Below are 23,018 nucleotides of genomic sequence, written 5' to 3'. Positions count from 1 at the left end.
ATTTTCACCAAATTGTTATAATTAAACTAAACAATGAGGAGGAGGAATACAAACTATATATGAGCAGAACTGCCTATAAGAAGAGCATTATTCTATGTGTTTTATGAGGCCTTTGGCTGCGTTTAAATTATAATTAGATATTGTTCACTTAAATTAGCAGCCCAGTAGAATTCTATTAAAAGTCCATTTAACTTCTTCACTATGCCAGAATCATGTAAACAAGTATTCTTTTTAAGTACCTGTCCCCCTGCTGCATTCCTTTTTCCCCTCTCCTTTCTGTTTGTCCTGTGTGGCCGCCCCTCCCGGCCATTGTGCTAACTAAAGTCACAGCCCTATTCATAGGAATGGCTTGTACAGACTAACTGAAGCCATTGCTCTGCCTAGGGAGGGGGCTTCTTGCTTCTTTGTTTGGCTCCTTTGTTCAGACCCCGGCTCAGTGTGGGGGGCGCTGCCCAGAAATGCAAGACCTGAAGTGGCCAACTAATTGAGCATATGAGTCATACCTGTGGCTCAGAACATGCCCAGGCATGCCTATGCTTACCTGCAGCCTTTCCCTGCCTTCTATCTTCCCCTGTATCAAGAGGAGCCAATCAAAAGTACTGGTGGGAAACTGCCTGAATTTGCCTTTAAAGCCGGACATTTTCTGATCAGACCTCGGAGAAGGTCCTTGCTTTGCCACCTGGTCTGATCAGCTAGGAGTCTTTGGGGGGCCCTCTCTCCACTCTCGTCTGTTTTTGAGTGTACCCTAGTTTTTAAACTCCCCTCCCACGAACAACGAATTTGTGCCTGGAGATCTCCTGATTATTGCAAGCGAATCGAGTCCTCTCTCCATCCTGTGATGCTACTGCTGTTCCTGCCTCTGTGCTTGCTGCTGTCCTGGGGATTGGTAAGAACTCCCTCTTGCAGACTCCCCCTGTCCTAGCTGCTGGCCTTGTTTCCCCAGCAGACAGGCTGGGGAAACAAGCTAACTCCTTGGTCTGTATCTGTAATCTATTTCTTGCTCCGCAGCACCTTTGCTGCTAAAAATAAGCCTGTGCCGCTGCTAAGCTGTGCCTTCCTGGACTGTATCCTGGGCCGCCGGCTTGCAGCCACCCCACTGCTGCAGCCACCCTCCGCCGGGGGCTGTACCCTGGGCACACACCACTCTGCCATCTGGAACTGCTCCCCCTCCCGATCAAAGAATTGGCATAGTGTAAGGTGCACCTATTAGAATGAGGTTCTTAGTCTAGATAAGTTGTAATTTCATTTTGCATAGCTGTGGTTAAGTTAGGTTTAAAGAATTGTTTGTATTGTGCTCTGTAAGTTAGGTTTAAAAAAGAATTGTTGCATTGTGTTCTGTTACTTGCTAATTTGTGTAGTCTTGGTTAAGTTAGATCATAAATAAGATTTTGCTGTGTTCTGTATAATTGTGGTTAAGTCCGTCTTCCTGCTGCCCTAACCCCTCCCCCCCAGTTTGCCCATGTCTCCCCCCGAGCTCTCCAGTCACTCGTTGTAGTCTATCTGCTGTTTAAACTTGCGGCCTGTCTGCCCTCTGTGTCTCCCTGAGTTTAAATCTCCCTCCGCAGCGCCTCTGCCTTTGGTCTCTGCTCCACCATGTGCTCCTCTTCCCCCATCCCCCAACCTCATTCCTCTACCACTGCCTTTCTCTCTCTCTCTCTCTTTTAATCCCTTCCCCCACGTGTTCACCCCGCTCCTACTGCTGCCAAACCTCAATTGTATTACTGAAGTCTAGCATAAAACCCCATTGGTTATCCTTTCTCTCTCTGACACACCTCACATTTTACATTTACACCACTGTGACACATTTTTACCTAGAGTTGTTGGTTATTTAACACATTTGACCCATAACTGTTAGTTGGTTATATGCTGCTGTGACACACCCTTTATATAGAAATTGTTAGCTACCTGTTACATTTATACTTCAGTGTTAATTGGTTACCAACTGTATTGTAACCCACTGTATTGTACCCCACTATTGAAACCCCCTATACTATTTACTAAAAGAAACCCCTCCCCAATCGTCTACCTTAACAAACCCCATACCCCTCACTATTGAATTTTCCCTGTTTTTGCATTTTCTTAATAAAGTTTATTTTGCATCCCACCAGTGCAGTAGTTGTCCCCCAAGATCCCCTACCTGCTGGCAGGGTCAGTACCTAAGACTGCGTATGTATAAAAGCATGCAAATTACATAATGACAGTGGTCTTTGTATAGCCATGATGAATGTAGATATTCAATTATATTGTGTTATAAGATCCAATTTCAGAACTACTTTTACAGTAAACCAGTAACCCCCAAAAGAGCATAACAACAAACAAAAAGAACACAGTTTCCAGTGCCTAATATAAAGAAATATATATATTTATAAATAAATTTTCTGCATACAACTGTCTAAAGCAATGAACACCATTGTAATTTTAATTCAATGTCATAGTACAGAATGGATTATATTTCAAAAGCACTTCACCAAAAAACAACAGGATTTCAAACTTGCTGCTCATAACTTTTGTTCCCATACTTCACATCAGGGTACCTTCAGTTTGCCTCTGCTGTAACATTGCCCCCAAATCACCATTCACCTTTTCTCCAGACTTGTGGTAACCACTGTTTATTAATTTCTTGCCTTCGTATTTGAAATGTTTTCTCTTATGGTCTTCCTGAATCCCTACTCTGTCCAGGGCCACCTGGGGAGCCGCAAGTGGGGCAATTTGCCCCAGAGCCCAGGCCCTGCAGGGGCCCCATGAGCCCTGGCCAAGAATCTCTTTCCTGGCTAGAGGTGGTGATCTGGGTCTTCGGTTGCATTTCGCTGGTGTGAGGCCTTTCAGTGCTGCCGAAGACGTAGAGCGAGAGAAGGACCCACCGCTGCTGACTCAGAGCCCCGCCCGATGAGTACAAGCGCCGCTCCCCCACTTTGTCTCAGGGCCCCTGAATCCTCTGGGCAGCCCTGACTCTGTCAACTTCAGGGAGGTCAGCACTATGAAGCCAAATGTAAAAAAAAACAAAACAAAACTGTTTCTATTGGAATTCCACTGTTTTCTTTCCATTCCAAACTACTGCTCTTCCCATCAGTGAATCTAAAGCAAAGCTGCTGTGTTGGTGTTTGGAGCTCCATCCTCCATCCTCGCCATCCTCTCATCTTCTGAGCTCAATGCAGTCTTCTGAGGGTGTGGAGATATGTGGGAAACTGTAATCCTTCAGCCTTTCTTACCATTTTGAGGCCTTGAATCTGCCCTCCCCACTTCCTAGCTCTGATCTGAGAGCAAGATCCTAATCTCATACAAGTTAGTAACAGTATATGATCAGGCTCTTGTCTCTTGGCTACCTATTTAGCTTATGTTAGTCAGTGTAAAAGTTAAGAAGAGTCATCACAAAAAATGAAAAAGTCATAATTTTAATTTAAGATCATCAAAAATGTGATGGTATATATCATTCTAATGAATAGTAAATTGTTTGTCAGGAAAGTATTGAGAATAATCAAATAGCTGTTTTTTTCTACAATGAAAAAAATGTTTTACAGCATTTAAAACCAATATTTTCAACAAGATATAGGGCCCAACCCTACATGCAGCACAGTGCTGTGAGATGCGGGTAGCCTCAATGCCTGGTAAAAGCAGTTGGAGTTGAGAGTGTTCAACACCTCTCAGAATCAATCCCATGTAGACACAAACATGCAAAAAGTGAATGAACTAGTGTTATGGCTAAGGTGAAAAATGTGGTTATTTCTAAAAGAAAAAAATTACAGCACAGAAACCCAGGACATGAGAAACATACGGCATCATTTATATCTCTCCACAATTGGCGGTTACTCTCTCATCTTGACAATATTGTTAGATCATTACACTCCACGTCCTTCTCTGACAACTTCTAGCCACTTAACGACCTCTTTGCAAATCATGCCCTTAAAAGATTCCTTTTATCTTCAGTTTACTATTGACTGTGTCTAAAGTGTTTTGTGCTACTGTACATTAAAGATGGCTTATAAAAATACAATTTATTTTACTGCATCATAAAAGACCTCCTATTACCATAACACAGCTGTATCATTCTCACAGTCCCACAGGAAATATCTGTGTAATGGTATGAAATTTGTTACACTTTATCCAGGAACATTTTTACAATTGTCAGTTTAGCTAGTAACCGCAAGTTAAAATGGTGAGCTTTTTGAAACGTGCTGAGTATCATATCACAGTCAGTTATACATCAATTCACAAAATGATTGCAAATGTAAGGATTCATTGTTAAGTAAGAAAGTACTCAGAGGTACCCTGAAATGTAAAACTCCTGAATACAATGTTAACAGGCTGGGTACACAGGTACATCTGTGCAGAATATCAGCAGCACTATTAAGACCTAACTAGAAATACCGGATAAAATACTGGCTGATAGACAAATGGAAGGGCAAGTGTTCATACTTGAAGAAGGCCAATGAACTTCTCATTGCCTAGGAAGTGAGATCATGTTAGAACATGACTTTAAACAAGTTATGTAAAATAACATGAGGTTGCCCGTGATTTTTCAGGCAGGATCAAGTTATGTTCAACATTGTAACACTCGGATTATATTAGATACAACTTATCCCTGTTTACACCGATGGTAAAGTTGTGGTCAACGTCACTTAACAAGGACTCTTCAAGGTTAACAAGACTCCTCAAGGTCATATTCTAGGGAAGATTAGTCCTTAGTGGGAGAAAAGGAAGTTCGCAGAAGAATGAGGTATGAGAAGAATTTTACTTCTCTGGCAAAGGATAATATCTCTCAAAGTTTAGGGAAAAAGGAGGGAGTACAATTACAGGACCATCTAAGGACAGTTCTTCTGGTTGCTATGTGGCCACACTCTACCTCGCCCTTTTGAAGAATTTAGTATTGCTGTGGCCTACAGAACCCGTGAGAGAAAAATGGGGAATGGCCCTTGCTTCCTTTCTCTGCACTTGCACACCTGCTCACAGTCTGGCACAAGGTACCAAGCTTTGCTCAAAAGGTTTTATTATTTTAATGTATATGAAGGCAGGAATATAATGTTATTTGTAGAACTGGTTGAAATTTTCTCATAAGAATGCACTTTTAACAAAAAAAAACATTTCTGCAGAAAAAAATTTTTCCACAAAATTTTCCTTTTTAAAATAAGCCAATGGAATCTAAAAGCCAATTATTTAACTAAAATCCAATTCCCCACCCCCTTCCTCGTAAACTAGAACAGGTTGAAAAATGCTAATTATTTTTGTGAGAAATTTTTAAAAGTGTATTTTCATTAAAATTCCTCACAAAAAATCAGTTGCCAGAAACCACTCTCATTTTAAACACTTGTTTTCTGGGGGAGGGACTTTCTTGAGGGGGATGGAGAGGAATTTCAGTAAAATTTTTTTTCTTTTTTAACATCCAGAAATTTTTTGGGGGGGGGAGGGCTGGAGGGATTGGCATTTTTAACCAGTTATTCTGTGAATAGAAACCATGGCACCCTTCACATTTTGAAAGGGGGCATTGAAAAGATACATTTTATATAGCTATATATGGCTTTTCATAAGCCAGTGATCACTCTGAGATTCCTAATACCAGAAATAAAAGTTGAGAAGCAAAGCACATCCCCGTTATTACAATGTTCAGTACAAACAAAATGCATTCCATAAATGGATTATTATCTTGTCCTTCAATGCTCAGCTGGTTTCCCCTAGTAAAAAAATTTTAATAGATAATTTTACAGATGAATAACATTTGACCTTGGAACTGCTCACTGAAATCAATGAGGCAAGTTTGCTTTTATCCAGCATCTCTGGACTAAAAAGGCACTTTATGTAATTCAAAACAGGAGACAGTGAAGCAATAGGAAACATTGGTTCCATGAAACAGGAGAAAGCCAGACTGCCCCTGAATACAACACTGTGGTTATTAGCAGTTTGTTAAGACCTGAATCCTGACTGCTAAATAAATGTCATAGATTTTATTGCATTGAAACTCAAATGAGAACCCTGAATATCACAATGCTATTTGGGATATGGAATTGCAGTTCTTGAGAGTATTTGTTTTATCACAGCAAAAAGACTGCTAGGTATTTTCCGCCAAAAAACATGTTACTGAGGACCTGGCTCATGAAGCCAGAGGGTAATAATTGACATAGCTCTACTGAAGCCCATGATGCTGTGTTGGTTTACACTTGTTGAGAATCAGACCTCATTTTTTAAAGATACACCATGGGATCTACTGGTGACACTTGCTGGGGCACTAAATTTAAATGCAAACCTTAGGAGGACTCAGATCTGAATCCTTAGAACCAAGCTCACCTCTACACTTTTGGTTCTGGGGCAGATCTCAAACTGGAAGGCATCTGTTTTCCAATTCAAACACCACCAGAGATTCATGGAAAGACTTGAGTCTAGACAGGGCAGGATCAGAACAGCTAGGCTACATGCCAACTCAATAGATTACATGGTACCTACCACTGGCAGATCTCCTACAGCATCATATATGCAGTTGCTCTCTCAAGGCAGAACCTTACAGTACCGCTGTCTGCTGTTTGTCCACTTACAGAGTTGTCCCTGCAAGTGCAGTAGGGTGTAAACTGCTCAATATATAAATATTCCGCCAGCTATATTCTGTTGCTCAGATAGCTTTGTGTGTAAGACTGAGCAGAAAAGATCGGTTTTCAAATCACTCAGCAGAAGAAATGAGTCTGTTAGTGTGGTGAGCTAAGAGACTACATCTTGAGAGCTTTGTGCTCTGAGATAGCATGATGTTCATAGACTGATTCTGATCTGCTGTATGCAGCCGATTTTCACCAAAAAGTGAAATAGTCTGTGAATTTATTGGACTAGTACTGACATCCAGCAAATCTGCAGACCCACTGGCATGCCAGTATCCTTCAGAGAATGCATTAGACCAGTAAGCACGTCTAATTTACCAGCAGAAAATTTGGGAGAAACATAATTTACACAAGCAATCCGGTCACTCCTAAAATTAAAAAAGAGGACACAAATACACACTGCACACTGCTTGTGAAACAAGAAATTGGCCCTACATAAATATAAAGACTCTCATTCAGTCTCCTTTACAAAACACACATTTAATGCAGCCAATTCAATTAATCTGTTCTTTTCTATCTTCTTTCTTTTCTCCAAGGAATTTATAGATTTTTTTCTTCTCCATCTTTTGTAGGCTACTCACATTTGCAGCTATAAAGTGTTGTCCATTCACAGCCATATAATTATCTTCAGTTCTGACATGAATGACACTCCTGATATTGGCTAGCTAAGGTCATTTATGGCAGTTCTCTACATGTCAGTGAGAAGCACAATTTATCCATCAGGGAACCTTCATAACAATGTGCCCAAAGACAGAAGAAAATATGAATGGTCAGGGCTAAAAGGTCAGCTGCCCCTTTATCACTACATAAAAATGGTAATCTATGAATTTTACTTGTGCTAACAAATAGGCTGGAAAGCATAGACTTCAGCAGTTTTAAAAAACTATGACAAGAAGCAGCCAATTATTTTTATGCTCCCCATGAGGGAAATAAATAAATAAATAAATAAATAAACAAACATTTGATGAATGCAACCTGGGATCTGTTTAAAATCAATAAAGGTTGCTTTATCTATTGCTTTATAATGTAGAACAATTACCCAAAACATTACATAAATTACAAATTAATTTCTGATAGGTATTATACACTGAATCCATTTTACAGAAAACAACTCACTTGAGCATAAAGGTCAATTTAATAGCTATTTTTCAAAATGAGGATTGGATTTTACATTTTGTATCATATTCAAAAATAATCTCACATGTAACTCAGAGCGACATTCATATGTACTCAGAAAATAATATGAGGTGTGGGAAAATACCTTTAGTATCATAAAAAGAAAATTACAAAATAAGAAAAAAGATTTTAAAAGGATCTCTTTGAGATAAAAGAACACTTTCGTCACAAAATTGAAGCACTACTTTATTGTACTTCTGATTGTATCTATCCCAAGTGGCCTGTTCTTTTATGTAACCATTTTGTAACATGCCCCTGTTTTTGCTCATTGAAAGAATTGTGTGCAATGCAATGTTTTAATGAGAAAGAGTGCTAAAAGGAAAATAGGAGTAAACAGTTTAAAAAGAAAGTTTTTAAAAGAATTCCAATCCCTGTTTACATGTGATAATTTTGTTTTGCCTTTAGATTCAATAACTGGTTGTCTACTGCGCAATCAAAGCTACTAGAAATAGTTATATAGCTACATGACGTTTATTCACTATTTTCCAGTAACCTTTATAATACCATTCTCATCTTAGGGCATGACCCATAGCCCACTGAATTCCCATCACATTTAGTAGGTTTTGGACTAGGTCTTTAGTCAATTCTTCCATACAACTGTTTGTCTTATTCCAGCTTTTAATTAAAGTACTGAGTAGATGAGTTTCACCTGCTTTCAGGTTTCAATTTGGAAATCGCACATAGCTCAAATTATTTGCTCATGCAGTTTCAAAAACCCAGGTATTGAAGATTAACATCTGGCACCTTTATAATGAGCGTGTGTGATGCAAGACTGGACGCAAATGTAAGCTGTGACCTTCCAATAGACTATCAGTTGCCAGAAAAGCATTACTGTTGCAGGATGAATTAAAAATTCTCTTTAATTAAGAGCTACATGTTCAGAGAAAGTTAGTGAAAGATGTCTTGGAGCAGAGTAAGAAAAATACATATTCATATTTCTATACAGCAATCAAGATGTTGATGTTAATATTAGAGCAATAACTTTAATTGTATTTCAGCAAACGAATGGCAATTAGGAAACAAATTATCTCAAAGAAGCATGTCTTCCACACAGCTTTGCCCTGAAGCCAAACCAAAAGCTAAACTAACTTCTTGAATTTTAATGCAGGAGATAAATAGACACACCTCTGGAATTATTCTAAATAGAAATACCTTAAACAGTTTAAAGTTACTATAAGACATATGTGTAAAAGCTGCCTTTTCTCACTAAGTGGATTCTTCTTTGCTATGATAAATGCACCAGGAAAAAGTATTTTATTCCATGCTTGAGAGAAGAGGAAAACTTAACAGATGCTGGACACTAGGGTGATCAGATAGCAAATGTGAAAAATCAGGACACTTTTTTTGGGGTGGTGGTGGTAAAGTTGCGTATATCAGTAGTCTTCTGCATCATTCTATACTGCATGGGGACCAACCACAGTTACAGCCCTGTATTCTCAAAGAGACTTCTTCCTGCTAACATCACCCAAAAATATCTACTTGATGAGTGGCAGCAAGGCAGTGGAGTGATACTGCTCACCCCACTCCACCTCTAAAACCAACAAAACTACTGAGATCTCTGTGATAATTCCTTGCACTCTCCAACCTGTACGCATGCACAAAGGCCAACCAGCATCTGGCTCAATGTACAATACTTGTCCTTGCTCTTACTAGACTATAATTTTCATCTCCCTCTATTCAAGGTTGTACCTATGAAATCAAGTGTTAGTTTGGATATTTACATCAGTGTAACTCAGAACAGAACGGTCCAGATGTTCCAGATGTGAAGTCCTACATATTTATCTCTTCCAATTAAGACATACCCTACAATTTTGAATAAATGTGTGTGTAGTGGAAAAGAGACCACTTAAGAGCTCCTCTCACCTCCACTCCATCTCCAGAAACAGCAAGTTCCTTCTTTTAGGCAGAAATCCACTATCTCATGATCTGCTTTAATCCATAGTATGGATCCTTTTTTCCCTATAAGACTGTTTGTGCTTTGCCCAAAAATTGGTGATATAAATGCTTAGACTCCTTCGGGCCTGCAGAATTCCACTCACTCTACAGAAAATTCACAAAACTGCCTGGTCAAGCCTGGATGGTTTTAATAATGCGATAAATGAATCCACCAGGATTCAAATAAAGCATGCAAATTTTCAACCATCAAATCATACATTAGTGGTAAAATGATGGACTATAATTATGGTCCTGATCCTCCAAGACCTCCACACAGACTTCATCTAAAAATCTCAGTGGGAGTTTCTCATAGAAGCCATGATTCAACAATACATTTCTATTCTGCAAAGCACTTAAGCAAATGCTTAATTTTAGGCACCAGCTTTATTCTTGTTTAGCTGTCTGATGGGGCTTAGAACATGCCTGAAGTTAAAAATATGCTTTAGTGCTTTCCTGAATTGAGGCCAGGGAGAACTTGTTGATTATGCCTATGAGAAAAGAGCACTATGTGTGCACTCTGTTTAAGAATCTTTACGATATTTTACAATCAACAAACATCATCTCTGTTATACAGAAAATCAGATTAGATAATCACAGGAGTCCTTTTTGGTAGTGAAATCTATGTCTCCCATTGAAAATTACCAGAAAGACACCCCAAGAAAGAAATAAACAGCCGGACAGTTTTCATGATATAACTAATTTCTATGGAATGCCCCATTCATTTCAACTGGAGTTTTGATTTACTACTTTGCCCTTATGGAACTGAGACTGTATCATTAATGTTCAGATTTTTAAACAAGGTTGACCATTCTGGGTTCCATGGGATGTTAAATACACATATGTATGATATATGTGTAAACAGTGGTTTTAATGTATTATAAGTAAACTGAATTTATATAGAAAAATCAACTATTTTCCCTATGCAGTAAATATTTATTTAATTTTTCTATGGTAGATTAAATAAAATATCATTATCAAATGAAACATTCAGCATTAACTTTCTGGAAAATTTTTAATGGGGAACTGGTCTAGTACAGACCAATAAGCTTGTTAAACCAGCTAGAACCACCTTTGTGTTATCCATAAATCAAAGGCTCATTTTTTGCACCAATAGCTTTGCTGTGATGCAGCAGTTTTGCATTTAAACCCCCCCAATAAAACTCTAAAGTATTGAATACTTCAAAACATATATCTAAATATTACTCCTTCCCATCCTTTAAAATCAGGGTAATTTGAAATCGGTACACTTTCTATACATCTATTTTTCATTTTTTTATGCTAGCGCTGATTATAATTATTCCTTCTTTTTATAGCATGATATTTATCTTGATAAGTGGTTATAGGATTGCTCCTATATTCCTTGTGCACATAGAATTCTCATTGACTTCACTAGAGTTTGTAAGCAATGCAGGATCTGGATCAGTTGGTATAATTTTGTATAGCTTTGTGCCTAGGACACCATTTCCATTATTGCTATCCAAACCTGCTACAAGTGTGAGTTTTAACTAGATCAAATTGAACTTTGTGTTTGGAGCAATGGACAAGATTCCTTAGGTGGTGGAAATGTGCATAACTCCATTGAAGGAAATGCAGATACACTGATTTACACCATCTGATGAGCTGGTCCAATGTTGATTATTCCAGTAATTTTTATTTATTTATTTATTTATTTATTGTTGGTTAGGAAATCACTTGTGAACCAAACCTGATTTCAGTGAATATATTTCTCTGTGACATGAGATTTCCCACCACTGGGTCTATCATTCAGTACCAAAGAGGAAAGGATGGGTAACACTCACTCACCCTGCACACTGGAGCATTAATCTTTGCTCTGAAAAAAAAGCAGTCTGATTCTATGCTTCAAAGTGTCCTGTGTTGACTTCCCCAGACCATATTAATCTCCCTGGGTATTTGGAATCTCTGCCTCTTAAGGAGTAGGCCTTGAGATCTTAGTCAGGCTACAAATCATAATACAACATTCAGAATTTCTTCTGTCTTCTGAGCAAATTTTACCTGTTTAGTCAAGGTAAAAAAACAAAACAAAACACTGATGCTGAATCTTTTCCTCCTGAAGAGTGAACTGAAGTTTCTGAACTCTTCTTCATGAAGGGTGAGCTGACCAGTGTGTAACTAAACACAGTTTCTAAAACAAAGTGGAGTTTTAATGAAGTTTGTAGTGTTCCCCTGATGAGAAGCAGACCTCCCATGAACTAGTCATACTGAGCTGCTCTCAGAGGATCTGCCTGGTATATGGAGATTAAATAGGCTGAGCTGCTCAGCCAATCCCAGAAGTCCCCCAGCAACTAACTTCCTCTGTCAGAAAAATGTTCCAAGCTGGGCTTCAGGGAGGCTAACATGCCCAAGCTGCTTCTGATCTCTTTTAATCGTGCCTCTCCAGGATTTTCATGTGGCCACACTCCTTACCTTCTTGAGTCCTTAAGGTGCAATATACTATCACACAAATACTTTCAATGAATAATTTTCAGGCAAATGGCTATTGTGAGTTATTTGTTTTTTGTCTGTTTGAGTCATTGGTCATTCATTTTAGTCATATTATGTTGATTTTGCTTCCCAACTCAATGAATAATATTTAAAAAATAGCCAGCAAGGAAATAACACACTTCACAATACAAATTAAAAAACTAATAAATGTTCATGCTAAAATCTGGAAAAAGTTTGCTTCAAACACTTTTACAAATACCCAGAGATTGTCTGCATACTCACATATATTGAAGAATCTGACTCATGAATAATCTAGACATTTTATGTATGAAGGTCTCGCCAAATCAGGAGTGTTTAGCTTTCATGATTTATTACTAGCTATGTCTAGAGCTTCTATGTGCCCTTTAAATGGTGGATCAATGAGTCTTACCAACAATCATATCTGTTTAATATTTTATGTTATATGGTATTTACACATAAAACTTGAAACTCCTACTGTTTTCTGTTGTTCTCAGAGTTTGTTTTCAAAATGGGACTTGATCTGATCCAAGCAAAAATGTGGACATCTGTTTTGCAGTAGAACCATGCTTTAAAATGCACTCTGGAAACTTATCAAATATTTTCACCTCCCTGCAAAAAAAAAAAAAAAAAAAAAAAAAAAAAAAAGCTTCAGAAGGGCAATCTAAAGTGCTTCAGGATTAAAATATATGAAGGGCAGCCTCTCCCTCCACCGTCTATGGTAATTGCATACATATTGAGCATCACAGCAATTCCAGGAATTGCTCAAGCATATTATAAGTAGAGATCCAATGACTTGTAACCTCTTTGCTTTTACTGATATTTTTCTTAAATTGTTGGTCAGCTGCAACTCATCCAGTATTTTTCTGTCCTTGAAATTGTGACTAAAGTTGTCATAATATTTAAGTAACTGGCTAGATCTTAAATACTGGAACTACATTGGCAATATTGTGAGCAAAATCTCTGATAAAAATAATTTTCATTATTAGATGTAATAATGTCATCTGTAACCAGACTGAGGTCAAAACAAAAACCTCATATTGGAGTAATCTCTATAATACATATATTGAACAATGATAATTGTTTAAAACCATCTAATATAAAGTACTTTGTATTTCTTTGGTATTGAATGGTTCAAAAATCCATAGAAAGGTTATCATTCTCCATTCTGTTTTGTGGGGTTTTAAAACAATTTCTATAGAAGCCTATTACACTCCTATGGAAGTATGACAGAGTGCTACAAACCTTTTATTTCCTTATTTTTAATCCCCTTTCAAAAACAAATGATCATATTTAGCACTTGTACATGGTGTCACATTAACAGTACTGTAGGTTATTGAGCACAGCATAGATACAAAATGTGCAGCAGCAGTGCTTAGTGCCAGGGGTGGCTCTCGCTTTTTTGCTGCCCCAAGCATGGCAGGCAGGCTGCCTTCAGTGGCTTGCCTGTGGGAGGTCTGCCGGTCCCGCAGCTTCGGCATACCCACCGCCGAATTGCCGCAGAAGCCGAAGGACCGGCAGACCTCCCGCACGCAAGCTGCTGAAGACCGCCTGACTGCTGCCCTCACAGTGACTGGCAGGGCTCCCCCTGCAGTTTCTGCCCCTGGCACGCACTTGGAGCGCTGGGGCCTGGAGCCGCCGCTGCTTAGTGCATCAATCCTGAACTGAAGGCAACCATTTCAGTGTGGAGGGGAGAGGGAGAGAGGAGAGATGTTTCTCCATGACAAGTCCGTATTTAACTTCTGTTCTGAGATTGTTGCCAAGGATGAAAATTCAGGAGACACACAGTGGGCCTACCTTTATTTTAAAGGAAAGATAATTTTGTCTTGTGTCAGTTAAATATGTAATGCAGAGGAACAGACTGGTAGAACAAAAGGAAATACAACAGCTATCCTTCTGCCCTGGTGAGTTTCAAAAACTTATCGGCTGTACCTGTTGTGTCAGATCTTTATTTGGTGTAAAATGGGGTAGCTTTGCTGAAGTCAGTGGAGCTATGTTGATTTACATCAAGTGGGAGATGTGCCCCCAATTCTCTTATGTTATTCTAATGACTTTTAAAATTATGTATAGATTTTGCATATTTGCATACAATATTGTAACAAAGCAGGGGCTTATGCTTTATTAACCACAGCTTTTTTCTTCTTTTTTTGGGAGTAGAAGAAACTGGAGAGCAATAGTGCCACAATTTTATTTCAGAGCCGAGTGAACAGCCTGACTTCCCTATCAGTTCTCAATTAGATGCTTTTCTCAGCCTTTAATTAAATTAAATTAAATGATCTTCAAGGAACTGGCTAAAAGAACAAAAATTGGGGGTGAGGAAAAGATAAATGTGCAAGTAGAATCAACATTGTTTAATTACAGATATCACCATGTATGTTGCCTTCATAATATCTGTCAATACAGTGCTACTTTAAAGTGAAAATGAATTATTCCCTTCAAGGTTAATTAATTAATCATTTCATTCTTATAAGAGATTGATTATTTCATCCTAATTTTCACTGGGAAAGTTCAACTTCTTAATATGAGAGTAAAGACAAGTAAGAACTAGCATTAATTAACTTCTGTCCAAAAGGCATGTGACACTAGAAAGAAGGAAATTTAATGATCTTGCAATTTCTAGGCAGGTATAGGCACTGACTCTCATGTGAAGTCTCATTACTGTGTCTCCTTTGTATGCATATTATTAAAAAGTCTACCATCGTGACAGCTATTTGATGGCTTACGTAAAATGAGTTGATGGTCTCACTCCACTTACTGATATTAAGGTGTCAACATCACAAAAACACTGTCACAGTTGTCGTTATTTGAGACCTATGTTAGCAATCTCATCAGAGACCAAAGATATAATGGGCACAGAAATGAATGCACTTATTGTCCCCAGGGAGACTGTTTCTTGAGGCACATTGGAGAAACACCAGGAGTGACTCTTACGCTGCAACAATGCATGCTTTATATCTGTTCTGGGCGGGTGGGGGAAACAGATTACTGTGATCTTTAGATATTGTCAGTCTGGCACCTTTTATAAGCATACATTCACTATCTAGAGAGAGAGAGAGGGAGAGAGAGAGTGCACCTGCTACTTTTCAATGTATATTAGGGATAACAGAATCCTAGCAATAGTATAGGCCCATTACTAGATGGAGATGGTAAAATTGTTACTAATACTTCAGAAAAAGCAGAAAAGTTCAGTTCTGTATTTGGAAGGAAGAAGAATGGTGTAGTGTTATCGTATGAGGATAATGAAGTACTTTCCCAGTCTGTTTGTAACTAAGGAGGATGTTAAACAACATCTACGAGGGATAACATTTTTTAAATCAGCTCACATTCATTCAAGAGTCCTAAAAGAGTTAGTTGAAGAGATCTCTGGCTCACTGATGCTAATTTTTAATAACTGTTGGCATGAAAGGAAAATTCCAGAAGATTAGAAGAGTACTAATAGCATGCCAATAATAAAAAAGAATAAGCAGGATGAGCCTGATATCTATAAGTTGGCTAGCCTGACATCAGTCGTGGGCAGAATAAAGGAAAGCAAGATGCCAGTAATACCTAATTTAAAGATAGAATGAAATCAGGTTTATTCCTTTGATGCACATACAAGATGCTTGATAAAGGTAACTGCGTACTCCTAAGCCATTAGACTTAGTACTTCACAAGCTTCTGATTAAAAAATAACACTATAAAATATCAAAGCATGTTAAATGGATTTAAACCTGGCTAACTAACAGAAAAGAGTGATCAATGGGGATCTGTTCAAGGGGTCACTCAATGGCTGGTGTGCCCTTTCATAGCCAGGGACATCACTTGCTATGGGTCAAAGAGGGCAGTTACCCCCATCTGACTTTTCATAGGGCCATATGTTCTGTTTTCCACTTTTTGATCCCCCACATCCACCCCCTCAGACTTTGGAAAGCAATAATTGCTACCCTCATTCTCGGTCATTATGATATTTGGAACAGAGAATGTTCTATATGCTGACACAACTTTTTGCCCTTGAGAATTTTTCTGAAATGATGCCCTTGCTTATGGCCAAGTGTGGTGTAACATCCCCTTCAGCTCTGTCAATGGTCACTCCAAAAATGGGATGGTTTGCCCATTCTCATGACTCAGCTCTTTGGCCGGATCACTTTTAGTACCTTCCAGGGTAATAAAGAGTCCAGTCAAGCAGATGTCAAATGTCCCTGGCCCTGGCCTTCAGCCCCACCCTGAGGTCAATAGTCCTTCTCATCCTTTGTGTCAGGATTTTTTTTAATTATTATTATTTATTTTTTACCTTCCTTCCTTGTGGATCAGTAGGGGGACCCCGGCCCTTTCTCTCCTCAGCATTGCAGCCCAGGAACCATGCATTAAATGACTAAAGTCTGCTTCCATAGACTCTCTTGTGTTTCCCTCAACCACTTTCTACTTCAGACTGATGCAGACTCCCTGACAGCATGCAGCACACTGTCATAGAATATCAGGGTTGGAAGAGACCTCAGGAAGTCATCTAGTCCAACCCCCTGCTCAAAGCAAGATCAATCCCCAGACAGATTTTTACCCCAGTTCCATAAATGGCCCCCTAAGAATTGAACTCACAACACTGGGTTTAGCAGGCCAATGCTCAAAACACTGAGCTATCCCTCCCCACCATCTCAGACCTATTAACAGGGATTAAAATATGAATCTTGCATGCTGACTTCTTGAATGCTCTAATCATGGAGAGGCAGTGAGTAGACTCAAAGACTAGGACTTGATGGTTTTCCACAAAGGTGGCTTTTTCTTGAGCTCCATGGCTCCGGTTTTCTATAGCTCAAGTTTTCTCCAGGTATCTGATGCCCTGCCTTTCAGACTATCCTTTACTCATCAGTGGCTGAGGTCAAAGCTCAACACTGTAGCTGAGCTGCTGACATGGCCAACAGATCCTTATTTTCATTGAAGAGCCCCACAAGTGATTTGTGATCTGTCAGAATGGTATAAGGCTTCCTATACAGGTACTGATGGAATTATTTTTATTCCAAATATAACAATCAGACTTTGTCTTTCTAACTGAGAATATCCCCATTCAGCTTTAGTCAATGACCTACAGGTTATGTGACAAAACTGCCCCTAAACCAAATGATGAATCATCATGACAGGATTAATTCTTTGCCCAAGTCAAAATGAACAAGGAATGACAAGGACTTGTTCACTTTCCCCAGTATCAGGTGGTCTGCTTCCTCAGGAGTAGATAGAAGAGTTCCTAATGGGCTGAAACATTTGGGAGAAACCTGTGATAATAATTTAACTCACCTAAATATACTCATAGCTCCTCTGTGCACCAAAGGGTTGGGGCATGTTTAGTTGTCATGGTCTTGTCTAGCACAGGGTGAATCCCCTCCTTCTCTGGCCTGTAGCCACCTCTAGTCTCATTTTTAAAAAAGCATGTACTATGTAAATATCTTAGCCAGTGCTGATATCTGTTCAGCATCACTTCTGTCTGTGATGAAGATTTCATCTGTCCTTACTATAACACACAGGACATCTTTTAATACCTTTCTTATGCTCCTCTTAAAAATTCCAGGTGCTGACAATATTCCGTGTTCCATACGGCAATTGATAATAGTGGTATAAGCCTTTGTTAGTGTTTATAGTGGTAAATGTACTGTAATCCGTCCCGCTCCCTCCCCTGCCCCCCGTTCCCAGCTGGTGGTACACCCACAACATGCCCAGCTTACTAAATTTTTGAACTCTTGTATTCACTAGTGGGCTCAGTCCTGTTTTGCACTGCTGTTAGGTATATTCACTGACCACAGTAGCTGAAGACCCATTATCTGCTTCCATTTACTGACCGATTGTTTAACTCTACCATTGCTTCAGAAGGTCCCACTTTCTGTATCTACCCCTTTTGTTTTTCCTCCCCCTGAAGGTAAAAAGTCCTCTTCTGTCTTCCTGTTCCTTTGGCCTTTTGGGGTCCATACTCGCCTGAGATTGAGATGCTGTTTGATGGCCACTGTGGCACTTTCTGGCTAAGTGTCCAATCTTGGGTCATTTATGACACTGAACCATTTTAAATTAACAAACTGATGCAAGATGAGGTCTTCCACAGAGGAAACACCCCTCAGGAGCCTCACTTGCATCTGGCCTTGCATTTTGTTCATTGAATCAGTTTGATTGTCCCTTCAATCTTGTAAATTAAAAAAAAAAATCACTGCTGCTTCTATTGCTGTTGATAATTTGACTGCTTTGGGCCAGGTAAAGTTCTCCTCTGACACTAACTGTCTTTGAATTCTCTCATTATTAATAGCACAAACTAGTCTGTCCTGCAGCATATCCTCTAAGACATTTCCAAATGAGCAATATTGCATTAATCTTTTTTGCTCTACCACGTACAAATCTACGGTTTCACCTTGCCTCTGCATTCTATTATGAAGCCTGAAATGTTCCACGATAATGTTTGGCATGCATGTGCAGTGTTTTTACGTCCTGGTTTCTGAGGTTATAACAAACTCTTTAAGAGAGAATAGGTTTTACTGCCACAGACACTAAGGACAATTGCTTTCCATTTGTCCTGATCTAGAATCTCATTTGCAAGAAAATAGTGGCCCAATCTTGCAGTATATTACTGCCAATCCTAATTTTCTGTATTAAACTCCTCAGCTTCCCCAGAAGATGCCATTTTTATGTTTTTCCTCATTTCCAGTTTTGCACAAAGACCATTCAATGTACTTTACTTACAGTTTTACAGGCTGGGAACGTGCTGATTTACTCAACTACATAGAGTGTATGTGCTGGGGCAGTCACTGAAATAGAAGTAAGGGAGGTTTAGAACTCTAACCCATAATACTCTGAGCAATGCAGTTAACCCCTTGATGACCACTTTACTACATTACTAAGATTATTTTCCTGAGAGCTCCTCTCTTCTGGAGTCTTCTCTCTCTAGGAGGCTTCTTTTTCTAGGAGCAGCCTTTTTTCCCAGCCTAAGTGACTGACTAGCAACAGCTTTGTCTACACTAGTGCCGTAAATCGACCTATGCTATGCAACTCTAGCTACGTGAATAACATAGCTGGAGTCAATATACCTTAGGTCAAGTTACCATGGGGTCTGCACTGTGGGGGGGTCAATGGGAGAAAATCTCCTGTCAACTTACCTTACTCTTCCCATCAGGGGTAGAGTGCAGGGTAGAGTGGAGAGCAATCTGCAGTTGATTTGGTGAGTCTTTACTAGACCCTGTGACAGACTCAGGCCAGTTGGGAACAGCAGAGTAGTAGAAGGGAGATATACTGGCCACTGGATAAGCAGCTTTCTGTTCCCTCAGTGACCAGAGCAGGGGCTGCTCCAGGCTAATGAGAACATATGACTCCAATTAACCTTCTAAGAGTCAGGTGAGGCTGTTAAGCACCTGACTCTAATTAAGGCCCCTCTGATACTATAAAAGGGCTCACTCCAGTCAGGCCAAAGAGAACCAAGGAGCCAGAGCAGTGATGAGTTGCCAAAATATTAATCACCAGTTCCCTCCTCCTCACCCTCCCCGGGACTCCTGCCCCATCCAACTCCCCACGTACCTTGAAAGCCCCCCCTCCGGGACCTCTGCCCCATCCACTCCCTTCCCTGTCCTCTGACTGCCCCCTGCCATCCCATCCAATCCCTCCTCTCATTCCTGATGGCCCCCGGGAACCCCTACCCCATCCAACCACCACTTCTCTCTGTCCCCTGACAGCCCCTGGAATCCCTGCCCCCCCACCTCCCCATCCAACCCCTGCTCCTTCCTGACTGCCCCCCCAGGACCCTTGCCCCCATTCAATCCCCCTGTTCCCCGCCCTCTGACTGCCCCAACACTAATCCACCCCCTGAATTCCCCTGCCCTCTATCCAACACCCCCTCCCTGTTCCCTGCCCCCTTACCGCGCTGCCTAGAGGTGGGGGCCAGGCCCAGGGGCCGGAGCCAGGGCACCCAGCTGGCCGGGGCCAAGCAGTTCAAGATGAGCTCCCAATGTGATGTGGGGCAAAATAGGCTAATGTGATCCTTGGATGTAAAGGCCAGGGAATAGTGAGCAGGAGTAGGGAGGTGATTTCACTTTTCTATAGGGTATTGCTGAGGTCAATACTGGAATACTGCATACAGTTCTGGTGTCTATATTTTAAAAAAGGTGCTGAAAAATTGGAAAAGGTGAAAAAAAGAGCCACAAAAATTGGCTTATGGTAAGAAAACGATTGAGTGATAACTTGATTTTAGTAAGACTTTTGATACAGTCTTCCATGACCTCAAACAAACTGGAGAAATACAGCATTGATGGAACTACTATAAGATGGGTGCAGTACTGGTTGGAAAAGCATTCCGAGAGAGTAGGTTTCAGTGGTTCACAGTCAAGCTGGAAGGCTCCAGTTCTAGCTCCAGTTCTGTTCAATATCTTCATCAATGACCTACATAATAGCATACAGAGTACACTTAAAGTTTTCAGATGATACCAAGCTGGGAGGGATTGCAAGTGCTTTGGAGGATAGGATTAAAATTCAAAAGGATTGGGACAAACTGGAGAAATGGTCTGAAGTAAATAGGATGAAATTCAGTATGAGATAAATGCAAAGTACTCCACTTAGGAAGGAACAATCAGTTGCACACATATAAAATGAGAAATGACTGCCTAGGAAGGAGCACTGTGGAAAAGATGCATCACAAGTTAATTTGAGTCAACAGTGTAACACTGTTACAAAAAAAGCGAACATCATTTTGGGCTGTATTAGCTGGAATGTTGTAAGCAAGATACAAGAAGTAATTCTTCCTCTCTACTGAACGCTGATAAAGCCTCAGCTGGATTACTGTGTCCAGTTCTGGGCTCCAAATTTCAGGAAAGATGTGGACAAATTGGAGAAAGTCTAGAGAAGAGCAACAAAAATGATTAACAGTCTAGAAAACATAACATATGAGGAAAGAGAGAAAAAAATGTTTGTTTAGTCTGGAGAAGAGAAGACTGAGGGAGGGATATGATAACAGTTTTCAAGTACGTTAAAATTTGTTACAAGGAGGAGGGTAAAACTTCTTTCTTATTAACCTCTGAGGATAGGGAAAGAAGCAGCAGGCTTAAATGGCAGCAAGGGAAATTTAGGTTGAACTATAGGAAAAACTTCCTGTCAGGGTAGTTAAGCACTGGAACAAATTGCCTAGGGAGGTTGTGGAATCTCCATCATTGGAAGTTTTTAAGAACAGGTTAGATGCACACTTGCCAGGAATGGTTTAGTTATTATGTAGTGCTACCTTGAGTGTAGGGAACTAAACTAGATGACCTCTCGAGGTCCTTTCCTATCCATACTTCTATGATTCTATGATTACAGTGTGTAAGTACATTATACGGGGGGGAAATATAAGGTGCTAAAGGCCTGTTTCATCCAGTGGGGAGCAGCATTTCAAGAACCAATGTGTGGAAGCAGAAGCCAGACAAATGCAAATAGGAAATATGGCAGATTTGTGTGTGTTTGTTTTTTGTTTTTGTTACTGTGAGTGTGAGTAACCACTGGAACAAAATACCACAGGAAGTGGTGGATTCTTCATCTCTTGGTGTCTTCAGAACAAGACTGAATGCCTTTCTGGAAGATTTGCTTTAGCCAAAAACAATTTATGCTTTAGTCAAACACAAGTTATTGGAATAAGTGGGTGAAATTTAATGGTCTGTGATATACAGAAGGTCAGACTAGAGAATCTAATGGTCCCTTCTGATCTTAAACTCTATGAATCCATAAATATACATACTATAAACATATCAGATGTTCCTCACATTTCTTATGGCTTTTATGAGAAATGGCTTCTCCTATGATATATGGTCTGAATTTCAGTCATGCTGACACAACTGCAGACAAGTAATTGTTACATAATTTGAAAAAGTATGTCTTTATGACGCATACTTTTAAACTTTGCATACCAGACAACAATACTTAATAGCACTGTTGGTTTATTAAACAATCTTTTCCTTTCCTACAGTTTGTAATTGTGTCCCCCTACTGCTAAATTGAAAATAGAATGAGTACACAACCTTGTTTGTATCATCTTTAAGAGCTGGTTGGATCACGAGTGCTTTGTTTAAAAAAAATGGGCTCATTAAGTATGTTAACTGGAAATGAGTGATGAGGCCAGCATTGTGGATCAAAGAGACAACATTACAGTGTTTGGAAAATAGTTGACATGAGTCTTCTGGCATTGTGTTGGTGCCAACACTTCTGAAGGAGGATGTAGTTTGTCCCAAAAGGTGAGTTTTTGTGTCAGTGCATCATTATTCAAAATCTCCTCTCGCCTGACCATCCACAGTCTAGACAAAATAAAATCCATGCCAAAGAAAAAGAAATTCCAGCTTACAGACTGAATAATTGGTGCATAACAGCTACCACAGAGGTGAAATCACAGAAAGAAGGAGGCACTTGTATGTAGAGCAATATACATATATGCTAATAGAAACTTCACAGAGCAAGCATAAGCAATCATGTGCAGAACTGTCTCTCTAAGGCTCATGAAATCAGTGTGGGGATTATGGCTCTCTTAATGCAGATAGTGCTTCTCACGAAGAGACCTTGTGTGCAAAGGTTTGTCTTGATTTTTTTTTCTTTTACTGCTAAATTTTAAGTAACAGGTAATTAAATAGCAATAGCAGGACAAAATCTTAACTTCTGGTAACAACAGATTGACCTCGCAGATACTTCCTGTGAGGAATATTTTAGGGACAACATTATTAACTATAAAATAAAGAAGACAGGAATCAAAGAAAAGTAAGAGAAAGGGGTTGCCTGGGCAACAAAGCAGCAAGCAAGACCTTACAGCTGACTAATTGTGAAACATCTCTAGAGTCCATTGTATAGCCACAAGAAATGGAGAAATGGAATCCAGCCACACATCCAGATGTTGCTGTTGGAAAAGTACATATGTATGCCAGA

The sequence above is a fragment of the Gopherus flavomarginatus genome, chromosome 14, assembly GCF_025201925.1.
Source record: "Gopherus flavomarginatus isolate rGopFla2 chromosome 14, rGopFla2.mat.asm, whole genome shotgun sequence".
Lineage (NCBI taxonomy): Eukaryota > Metazoa > Chordata > Testudines > Testudinidae > Gopherus > Gopherus flavomarginatus.
The sequence above is the reverse complement of the archived record's forward strand: the minus strand, read 5'-3'. Positions refer to the sequence as shown.